General features: G+C 37.0%; 1 pseudogene; it reads left to right on the forward strand.

Annotated features, from left to right (window-relative positions):
* LOC107062065 (CO(2)-response secreted protease-like) overlaps nucleotides 1-6448 on the forward strand; it is a 16889-nt pseudogene extending 10441 nt beyond the window's left edge.
* Nucleotides 6449-11824: the final 5376 nt, after the last annotated feature.

Consider the following 11824-nt stretch of genomic DNA (forward strand, 5'->3'; position numbering starts at 1 on the left):
GTTAGTATAAATAGAGGTGCCCCTCATTTGCAAGGCACCATCCAAGTTGTAAGCAATCTTCCAAAGCAATACAAAAGCCTTCTTCCAAAACTCTCTTTGTTCTTTCTAAGTCTTTCCTTAAGCATTCTCTTAGCGATCTAGTCTTAAAAGGCTTACTTGAGCTTACAAGATCGTGAAAGATTCGTGAGTAAGTTGTCAAGTGCCGCACGGAGCTTTAGTAAGACTCTAAGTCCGTGACACTATGCACAATTCAGACCTTGTCTACCTTTGATGTATTTCAAATTCTTTTGTGTTGACAGGTTGATCTTTCCTACCAAGAGATTAACCTACTAGTTTGTTAGAGAAACTATTTACCAAATTAATGCTATATCTTGAGAAATGCTAGTTGAATAAATAAATTTATTATAAGAAGTACTGTGTTCTTCTTGCTTAAATTTGGAATTGAACTTCACTTTTTTTTTTGCTAATGAACTAATTGTGGTACATTATTCATTATTTAGTTTGTATTTGAACTGGAGTGCATACAAATTACTACTTAATTCTTCCACGATTTTTTAAATATTTGTCTTTAATGATTTGTTATACTTATTAGGGGAGTTTGCACTTGCATTTTTTTCACTTGTTAACTAAAATAGTATCTAAATTATCCACCAAGTAATTACTCTCTCTCCCTTTAAATTTCAGAACTTTCTCTGGGTCAAAGTCTACAAGTTATTCTACTGAAACACGTGATATTCTTTCTTGAATCTATTGATTAGCTGCATTTTTTAATCAAAATAATATTATTCTCCAATTATTTAGCTAGTGAATAAATAATTCATTTGTTTTCTTCATGAAGTAGCTTGTATGAATTTTGTCACTTATCAGACATGAACTTATTCTGTTAACAGATTCAAAATTTGAAGTCCGAAGAACATGTCCTTTTTGAAGAAATTGCAAAGCAAGTACAAACACAATAGGTCTACATTATGTTAGTGGTGTTTTAAATATGTTATCACTTGTACATACGCTACAATTTTACTTTTTTAGTTTTGAAGAAGCTGATAAAAAGTTAATGCCTTACAATTTGGATGGTTCATTTTGTGGTAATATGTACTTTTGATTTCTTTTGTAATTAACAATGAAATTTTATAATAATATTTGATTATTTAGTATATCTTTAAATGGTGGTGTGTCTATATAAGTGTATTAAAGCACATGAAATAATTATTAATTACTTTCTTCTGCCTATTAATCACAATCAATGACAATAAGAAGAGGTAAAACAATTGGGAATAGAGAATGGGTGGAATGAAGGCCTGCTGACGGAAAGCTTCAATGTTGAGGTTGTTCAACAGATATATGAAGTTCTTGGGAATATACAGATCATGGATAGGAAAGACAAACCCCGGTGGATGCTCACAGGGTCTGGGAAGTTTACAGTAAATAGTGCTTGGGAGCTAGTGAGACAAAAAAAAGAAGCTAATAATGAAATCATGAACATTTGGGGAAAAGGGGTTCCATTTAAAGTCTCATTCTTGATGTGGAGAATTTGGCGTATGAGAATCCTCATTGGAGAAGTGTTGGTTAGAATGAAAATCATAGACTCTGTACATTGTTGTTGTAATAATAATGTGCAGAAGTCTTTTGATCATTTGTTTATCAATTGCACTGACTCTAATAGTGTTTGGAGGTACTTTGCAGAGGCTGCTGGGATTCAGGGGCCTTTTGTACAGCTCAAACAAGTTATAGAGGTTTGGTGGAAAGCAGAGTGTGCGGTTAAACTTAAATCTTTATTTAAAGTTACACCGACTTTCATCATTTGGCATATATGGAAGAGGAGAAATCTGATTAGACATGGAAGTAATATGACCATCAGAGCAATGATTCTGGGAATCACAAGACAATTGATTTGGTTTTTCAAGACTAAGTTCCCATGGATGAGTGGTGTTCCTAACACATGGCCAGAAATGGTTAAATATCTAGAGAAGTATAGGCCTTTAATTTGCAGCAAAACAGTGATATGGAAGGCACGATCTAGTAATTGTTTCTAATGTAATACTGATGGGGCAAGTAAGGGCAACCCTGGGATTGCCTCAACAACATTCTATATTAGAAACTCAGATGTAGATTTTATTTATGCTGAAGCCAGAAAGTTGAAAGATTGTATAACTATTGAGGCTGAAATCAGGGCTATTAAAAGATGCCTGGAGTATTGTCTAGCTAATGGGTTGACACCAATAATCATGAAATATGATTCATTAACAACTATGGAGATCCTAAATGGTATATGGGATACCTTGGTTGATTTATGTGAATGTGAGGTTTTGCTTGTGCAGGTATAAGTATAAATCAGTTTCAGAGAATACAAGACATTCCACAAACAACGAAAGCTATTGTACAATTGGAGAAAAACAAATGTCCAAATTTGAGAATTCGTAAATATCAAAATAGGGCACCATACAATGTAAGTGAATAAAGAGGAGACATTTGATTACAGATGCTACAAACAAAATGTCTAATGGATTCATACAGACTATAAGAAAATGCATTTTGACATTCATGGAGGTGAACTCATAGATACAACCATAATGTCAAGGATTCACACATGTTGCAGGAAAAGATAATGACACTCAAGCTAAATTGAAACTAGTTGATAGAGTTACCGAATACTAGAAGGTCAATGCTACAACTAGAAATATTACGCATCCCAAATATAAGTGTAAAGTAATGTAAAAATAGCAGGAGGAAATCAATAGAACAACAACTACAACTCAGTTCTGCAAATACAATCAGCTGAATGCAATGATAGCTCAGTCTTCGAATCAATTTTGACAATGTAAAGGTTCCAATTTGGAGTCTTTAAACAGTGGTATTAGCTCTGCTGGAGCTCAACCTGTTAGGGATGAAGAAATGGATACCTACTTATGAGTAAAGAAATGTATAGCAGGGGGAATCAATAGAACAAAAACAACAACTCAGATCTGCAAATACAATCAACTGAATGAAATGACACCTCAGTCGGCAAATCAATTTTGACAATGGGAAGGTTCCAAATCGGAGTCTTTAAATAGTGGTATTAGCTCCTCTGGAGCTCAACCTGTTAGGGATGAAGAAATGGATACTACCTATGGTCGTACTATAGTTATGAAGATCGATTAGAGTTTCTACGAGAGTTTGATGCTTTCCATCATTGAGAAGTCCTCAGTTTAGTGGTTGAAGAAGTCTTCATTAAGTATGAATTCATGGTGTTCGTGGGACTTGTGAACGCTCAAGGTGAATCTCTACTCGACCGTGAGATTGTGTTTCAAGAAGGGAAAAAGGTCTGAAATATATTCGTACTTTGACCGAAATTGTTGTAACAATACCAAACTTTGGAAAGGACTTTTTACCTTCCTGCACTATTTAATAGTGTATTTTAAAGGTATATATGTGCCCATGTGGACATCATAAATATTACATCATTATAAATAGTAATGTGTCCACGTGGGCACATAAATAGCTTTAAAATACACTATTAAATAGTGCAGGGGGTCAAAGGTCCTCCATAAAGTTTGGCATCGTAACAACAATTTCGGCCAAAGTTGGAGTATTTTGCAAACCCTTTTCCCTTTCAAGAACATCGATTCAGCTTGCAGCTCTCTCCCACAATTTCTCAAGGTCGTCCAGAGATACTATACTGTTTATGCTTTCTATATTTTTTTGTTTATTTCTATGATTAGCTTTTTAGTAATTGCATTTTTGAATTTGGGCTTGGGTCACTTTTGGACTCAAGGCATGTATATTGTGGCTTGAATTTTCAACAAATGGGCAAGACCCAATGCTTTTGATTAAAAACAATTATTACTATTTAGTAACCATTTTGAAAAATATAAATTTATCCAATTAATTTTAATTAAATTTGACATTAGTGAAGGTAAATATGGTCTTTGATGCTCTATAACGACTAGATTGTCAAATAGTTAAACATACATTAGCAAAGGGAATTTGCAATTAGCAAAGAGAAAATTGGTCGCTAATAAGTAAATATAATGATCGGAATATGTTTCGTCGTTAAAGGATCTTTAACGACCGGATTTCAAATTCGGTCGTTAACTTTTATCAACAAGGCTTTCAGTGACCGGTGACGACCATATTATTTGCGGTCCTTATTGACTTATAACGACCGAATTTGGACTTTTAGCGACCAAATTTCCCCTCGTTAAAGATCATTTTTCTTGTAGATGGGTAGTATTGCTCACATCGAAGAAGATAAGAAGGAGTTGGTTCGATATGTCCATAGATTGGCTCGGTTGGGTGTTCAGTTAGTGGACTCTGCCAAGGGTGGTATTATGATCCAAAATGGTTCGAAATCATCTTTTATGGCTGATGTAAAAGCTAAGCAAGGTCTTGATCCGACTTTGGTTGAATTGAAAGAAGGGGTGCTTAAAAAGTTCGTAGAGGCTTTCACCCAAGAGGGAGATGGTGTACTTAGATACCAAGGTTGTTTGTGTGTTCCCAATGTTGATGACTTAAGGGAACATATATTGTTAGAAGCCCACAATTCTCGGTATTCCATTTACCCGGAAGCCACCAAGATGTACCGTGATTTGTGGGAGATTTATTGGTAGAATGGGATGAAGAAGGATATTGCGGAAATTGTGGCTAAGTGTCCTAATTGTCAACAAATTAAAGTTGAGCATAAGAAACCGGGAGGTTTATCCCAAGACATTGGCATTCCTACTTGGAAGTGGGAAGATTTGAATATGGACTTTATTGTTGGTTTGCCTCGCACCCGGCGTCAACATGACTCGATTTGGGTTATAGTAGACAGAATGAGGAAATCGGCTCATTTTATTCCCGTCAAGGTTTCTTATTCGGCGGATGACTATGCTAGATTATACTTGAGAGAAATGGTAAAGTTTCATGGAGTGCCCTTATCCATTATCTCCGGTCATGGTACCCAATTCACTTTTCAGTTTTGGAGATCTTTTCAAAAGGGTCTTGGTACTCATGTTAAGCTTAGTAAGGCCTTTCACCCCCAAAACCGATGGGAAAGCGGAGCGTACTATCCAAACTTTGGAAGATTTGTTGAGAGCTTGTGTGATTGATTTCTAGGGTAATTGGGATGATCATTTGCCTTTGATTGAGTTTGCATATAACAATAGTTATCACTCAATTATTGGTATGACTCCATTTTAGGCATTGTATGGTAGGAGGTGTAGATCTCCTATAGGCTGGTTTGAGGTGGGTGAAGTTGCACTAATAGGTCCCGAGTTGGTGTATGATGCTATGGAGAAAGTTTGACTAATTAGAGAAAGGTTGAAAACGGTTCAAAGTCGGCAAAATTCATATGCCGATGTGAGAAGCAGAAATCTGGAGTTTGATGTTCATGATTGGGTTTACTTGAAAATCTCACCCATGAAGGGCGTAATGAGGTTTGGTAAGAAGGGGAAACTTAGAACCCGTTATGTAGGCCCATATCAGATTTTGAGGCGTGCTGGTAAAGTTGCTTATGAACTTGAATTGCCTAATAAATTAGCCTCGGTGCATCCGATTTTCCATGTCTCTATGTTGAAGAAGTGTGTTGGGGATCCGATATCCATAGCTCCCTTAAAAAGTTTGGGGGTTAAGGAAAATCTTTCTTATGAGACAGTTCCGGTTGATATTTTAGACCGGCAAGTCAAGAAGTTGAGGAATAAGGAAGTTGCTTCTTTGAAAATGTTGTGGAGTAATCAGTTAATTAAGGGTTCTACTTGGGAGGCCGAGGCTGATATAATGTCCCGATACCCTCATATCTTTCCTTCTACCCCTACTCTAGCTTGAGGTAATGAGTTCCTCATGATTTACTCTTTTTTTTGGAGTCATGTGTCTTAGATATTCCCATGATTTCCTTATTTATGCATGTTCATGAAAAAGCTTAAGTTTTGAGAAAATGAGTTTATATGATTGATTTTCATCATGATTATGTGCATTGAGTATGAGTTGCATATAGACTTTATGAGATGATGTTTTGAACATGCTTTAGCTTGGAGTTGATGTTTCCCCGGGGATATGTGCATTTATGTGATTGCATGCATGATGAGTTGCTAGTTTAGAGTTCTTTTCTTCATGAGATGTCTAGAATGCCATTCAAGAGCGAATGTTCCCAAGGGGGATATAATATAACATCCTGGAATCAAGAAACCTAGAAAAGAGAGTGAAGTGGGAGGTCACCAGCCCTCCACAGAGCCATGGCACCCTTCATGGAGCCCTTCACGGGCCGTGAAGGGCACCACCGTTCGTAGTAGTGCTCGTGGGGGCTTCCAGTGATTGGCTAAGATGGGATCCCCTCCGACGATCCCTTAGACGCTTCGTGAAGGGCACCATGCCTCATGGTGGTGCCCGTGAAGGAATATGCAGTATGCTCCCAAAGGCAGGCTCCTCTTACGATGACTCGAATGGCTCGTGGAGCCAAACGAGTTGTGATAGTGGTCGTGTGGTGGGCTGAGGCAGCTTAGAGCCTTCCCAAGCTACTGGTCTAGGGACCACGACTTCCTAGACGGCTTGTGTGGGACTCCATCTAGAGGTTCACGTCAGCTGTAAGCAAGGGTCAGTTGGGTCTTTTCTTAATTATTTTATTATGATACTACGTCATTTTTTCCTTACCTAGGACCCCTATATAAGTGATGTTAACCCACAATTTACCCATTGAAGTCATTATCTTAAATTTACCAAAGACGATCAAGTTCTTCGTCTCCAAAATATTTCTCTCTAGAAACTTGATGAAGAAGAAGGGTTCAACCTAGAGTTCCAAGGCAAGTCTCCAATTCCACCATTGAAGGCAGGCTTTTGGCATTGAGGTATGATAGTTTTTATCCATGGATTCCTTCCATTCACGGAGTTCCTAAATTCTCTTATTTTCAAAGATAGAAATCCCCAATTGAGTTAGGGTTTTCTTCTATGTTGTGGATTCTCTTGAATATTGATTTAATTGATTGATTTATGATCTCTTATGCATGAATTGAGTTAATCTCATGTATTTATGATGATTCCCCATGAATCCATGTAATTCATCTTTTTCAAGTTATGATCAAATAATGTGGGTTTTGGATTATGAAAGAAGATTATATGAAATCAAGCATGAATTGATAGAATTACATGAATTTATGACAAATTTCTATGAACCAATGTCTAACAAATGTTTCCTAGATGTTGATGATTGAAAGTGGGTTTTGAACCTTGAAAGGTGAATTATGGAATTATGCATGTTCTTATGAAACTTATGTAAATGTTTTAAGAATGCTTTGAGAGTGAAGTATCAATAATGTTGTTATTGTTGTGTTGTTGAAAGGATTTCTCATATACACATGAAAGCATGATTGTGAAAGGATTTCGCACATAGTAAGGGTTCTTAGGGTTGAAAGGTATTCTCACCTAAAATGAACCAATAGGTAAGAAGCTATGCTAATATTGAGACAAGAGGCGATTACCCATGTCATACGATAGAAAGACAAGAGGTGATTACCCATCTCACATGAAGTAAAGACAAGAGGCCATTACCATGTTCTATAAGAGCTAAAATGAATATGAATGAGAACCATTCCGTGGAAGTTAAGCTTAGAATCGAGAGGACAAGTGGCAATTACCCATGTTCCATAAACTATGTGCCAACATATGATTGTCTAGATAGACATTAACCAGTGGATCCACAATAGCTAGAAGTTCATGGTCCTTACCGTGGCAAGTAGGACAACTCTTTTCGGTGTGGGAGACACCGGATTCCATGTTGATAGCTTGCATGGTGTTATATGTCGGTTAAGGCTACTTCCCATAAATAAGAAAAGTTATGATGAACCAAGGTTACTTCAATAAGGATTGTAAGTATGTTTCAAGATGATGTTCATTGCATTGATCATGGTTTATGACTTATGTTTTATAATATTCGAGATTTATGTTTTAGCTTCAACATTGCAAAAATCGTGAAAATGTCCTCTTTAAGCATGTTTTCAAATGATTTATGCATGACTATCATACTTGGTACATGATTGTACTAACGCATACTCTTGCCTACATATCCCCAAATGTAGGCTCCGACAGTCACGGTTCCCAATTTCATGGGTAGAGGTTTATTTGAGAAATTTTGAGCTTTGGTGAGTCCTCATGCATCGAGGACGGAATTTCATTGTTTTCAGTTTTCTTTCTTACTTTCAGTTTTGGACATGATTTATGGGATAGGCCCAATTACATTCTTATGTACTAGATGGCTAATGAGACAAGTGTTTAGACTCCCGCTTTACTTTTATAAATATTTTGAAACTTGAAATGTTGTTCTTTATCTCTTTCTTATGTTATGAATTTTAAGTGGCTTGTATGGGGCCTCTCGAGGTCCTATACACCATGTTACGCCTAGGGGTACCTTTGGTCGTGACATCATGCCTCCGCACCACGCTTATTTGAGAAATGGGTTCTTTGAGATTGAGTACATTATGTTAATTCAATTTGTTTTCCTTTAATGTTACCGTTCCAGAACGTGACACCCGATCCAATAATATGGTGTCGGAACGTGACACTTGATCCAATAATATCGTGTCAGAATGTGACACCTCATCCAATAATACCATGTAAGACGTGACACCCGATCCTATAATACTATGCCGACTCGTGGCACCCGATCCAACCATATAGTTAATTCAATTGTCATTCTTTATCATCTCTTTCCACTTCCTTAACAATATTTTATCAACGCTTCAAGATTATGAAATTTTGCGGTCTTGAGATTTCAGATCAATCACAAACAACACATGAATAATCCAAACCACAACAATCAGGTACATAGAAAATTTCACAATATCGCTCAATGAATATAAATCACTATTAAGAGTCTCTCTATCACATAGAATAAACCATAACCTACCTCCACCGAAGAACCGAAGTCGCGCAAGATACTTCCTCAATGCTTGTCCCTTCCTCAATGCCTCAGAACGCTTTCAATCTATCAAATATACATAATATGTAAGTTAATAAGTCTATACACATTCATATTACTATATTTCTAGCATAGACCCAAATACCCACTCAAATCTATAACCAATTTCCTAAATCTTTATAGCAATTAATATGTCAACTCTTTCATTTTTCAAACTGCAAGCCTAGAGTTAAGTCTTAATTCCTCCAATTATTATAATCTTAATGGTATTCAACTAATACAATACACCTAATATTTAATTACATATCTCAATATAGCGAAACTTAAATTATAATGTGATAATTGAGAAAATCTCAAACCTCGAATCCACGTTAACCCGAAGAACTAGAAACTGATCACGTAAGAAGGTGCCACATTTGGACAATTTCTAATTGTTTGTTGGCAGAGACAATTTAATGGGTGATACAATTCAATTTATATATATATTGTCACGACCCAGACCGTCGTGATTGGCACCCACACTAACATTTCGGCGGGAGAACCACTACTACAGCCCAAACCAAGCAAATAATCTAAAAACTAAGGGAATAAAAATAAAGTTCCCAGAAACTCTAACAAAATCCTAACAATAATAACTAACAATGCGAAAGAATAACTTAGAACCTGAAAGTCAATGTACCCAAACATTCTAACAATGAACCAAGTCTAAACAAGAAGGGATACAACCCCATACTAATGAACTAACTAAAACAAATGTCTAAGTCCAGAAATGGTGGACATAGACAAAAGAGAATCCCATGGTAGCCCGAAAGAATTGTTCACCCTTGAATTCGAAGCGACGCTCACTAATCTTCTAAGCGAGGTCTGTTAATAGCCGCTTGAAGATGCCCTGTACTCAACAAAAATAAGAGCAAGTGAAGAATCAGTACACAACCACAGTGTATTGGTAGGATCACGCGGCTATCCCACTAGTGCAACATAAACAAGTCAAATAACATTATAATCACATGCATATTTATCAACATATACAATATTATCAACATTTACGAACAACGAACAACGAACAACTTCACATTTTATATCAAATCATTGGTTCTCTCATGGAACCCAAACCCAAACAGTTAGCATGCTGGAACGTGGCAACCGATCCCATTTTTATGCCGGAATGTGGAAACCGATCCAAGTTAGTTATGCCGGAACATGCAACCGATCCCATTCACACACCACAATCACAATCACAAGTATATCATCAAGATTATACATTAAAGTCATGATTTCATGGCATTCATCAATTATTTATCTCATTTACAACAAGTGTGATCAACATTGCAACATTCATACATATAGAAGTATCATAATGAAGCAAGAACAAGCATACATCACAGAATCATAGAATCACAACCATCACCTACCTCGAAACAAGCCTTGAATCCCTAAGAAACATGATCCTTCCTTTTCCGGATTCGTTCCACTTGTTCTTGGTCTACAAACAATCAATATAATACATAAATCAATAAATAATCATTAATTAACCGGATTACTAACAATTCTATGAACCCTCAATCAAACCCATGATCCCAATTATCCAAATTAAGGTTGTTTCCACCATAGAATCTATAACAAAAGCTTCCCCCATCAATATTCACCCATTCTATTACTTTCTACGAATCAAAAAATGGATTCGGGGAGTGAAAAGCTTACATTTAGCCTCAAGAATAGTGAAAAATGAATAGGAGTCGCCTGGGGGTCATTCCTTAGCTCTAAAAGTTGAAAAGTGCATAATGAGGTCGTTTAGGGGTTTATTAATGACTTTAATTCGCGTCGAGCCCACCAAAGCAGCCTCGCTAAAGCGGCAAAACCCAGCGCCAAAGCGGCATTCTCGAGACAGAGAGTTATTTCAATAATTCCAAAATTTCCATTTCACAACACACCTCTAACCCACGACGCTCAGTAAATACCCTTTATGCTACGATCGATTTCAGGAGTTCTACTCTCCCGAATTCAATTTCGTAAAGTCGTACGGATTCCTTAACGAGTTATCTAACTACTCATGTAATCAAAATCATAAATGATTCACCCGATTATTACCAGATTTTCCCTACACCTCAATAACTCTGATTTCGTCTAAATGTGGACAAGGTTGGGAAAATCCAAATACTACGAAAAAAGTTTTTCGGCCCTAAATTTTCCCCCGTTGGCTTTTATATAACAAAGGGAACAAGTCGTTACAATAGAAACCAATTTACTCATCACTCATCCCCGAGTGAAAAAACTTAGGAAAATAGGCTAAGGAAGGAACGAAGTAGTACCTGAATCGACGAACAACTGGGGATACTTGTCTCGCATGTCCCTCTCGGTTCCCCAAGTAGCTTTCTCAACTGGACGATGCTTCCATTGAACTTTCATGGGCTTAATCTCCTTGGTCCTCAATTTGCGTACATCACGATCAAGAATTGCAATCGGTTCCTCCTCATATTGGAGGTCCTTGTCTAACACAATTGAGTCCCACTTAATGATATAATCCCCGTCACCATGATACCTCTTCAACATAGATACATGAAATACCGGATGAACACTTGATAAATTAGGAGGTAAAGTCAATCTATACGCCACCGGTCCCACACATTCCAGAATTTCAAATGGACTAATGTATCTAGGACTTAGCTTACCCTTTTTACCAAATCTCATCACCCCTTTCATGGGTGAAACCTTAAAAATAACATTTTCACCGGTTTGAAACGCCATGCCTCTTACCTTATGATCTGCATACTTCTTTTGTCTACTCTGGGCTGCTAGAACCTTAGCTTGAATACTCCTAACCTTATCTTGAGGATCCTTCACTAAATCAACCACCAATGGTTTCACATCTCCAGCCTCAAACAATTCCATGGGTGATCTACATCCCCTCCCATAGAGTGCCTCAAATGGTGCCATATCAATGCTGGAGTGATAACTATT

Source organism: Solanum tuberosum, unplaced genomic scaffold (assembly GCF_000226075.1).
Source record: "Solanum tuberosum cultivar DM 1-3 516 R44 unplaced genomic scaffold, SolTub_3.0 scf00188, whole genome shotgun sequence".
Classification (NCBI taxonomy): Eukaryota; Viridiplantae; Streptophyta; class Magnoliopsida; order Solanales; family Solanaceae; genus Solanum; species Solanum tuberosum.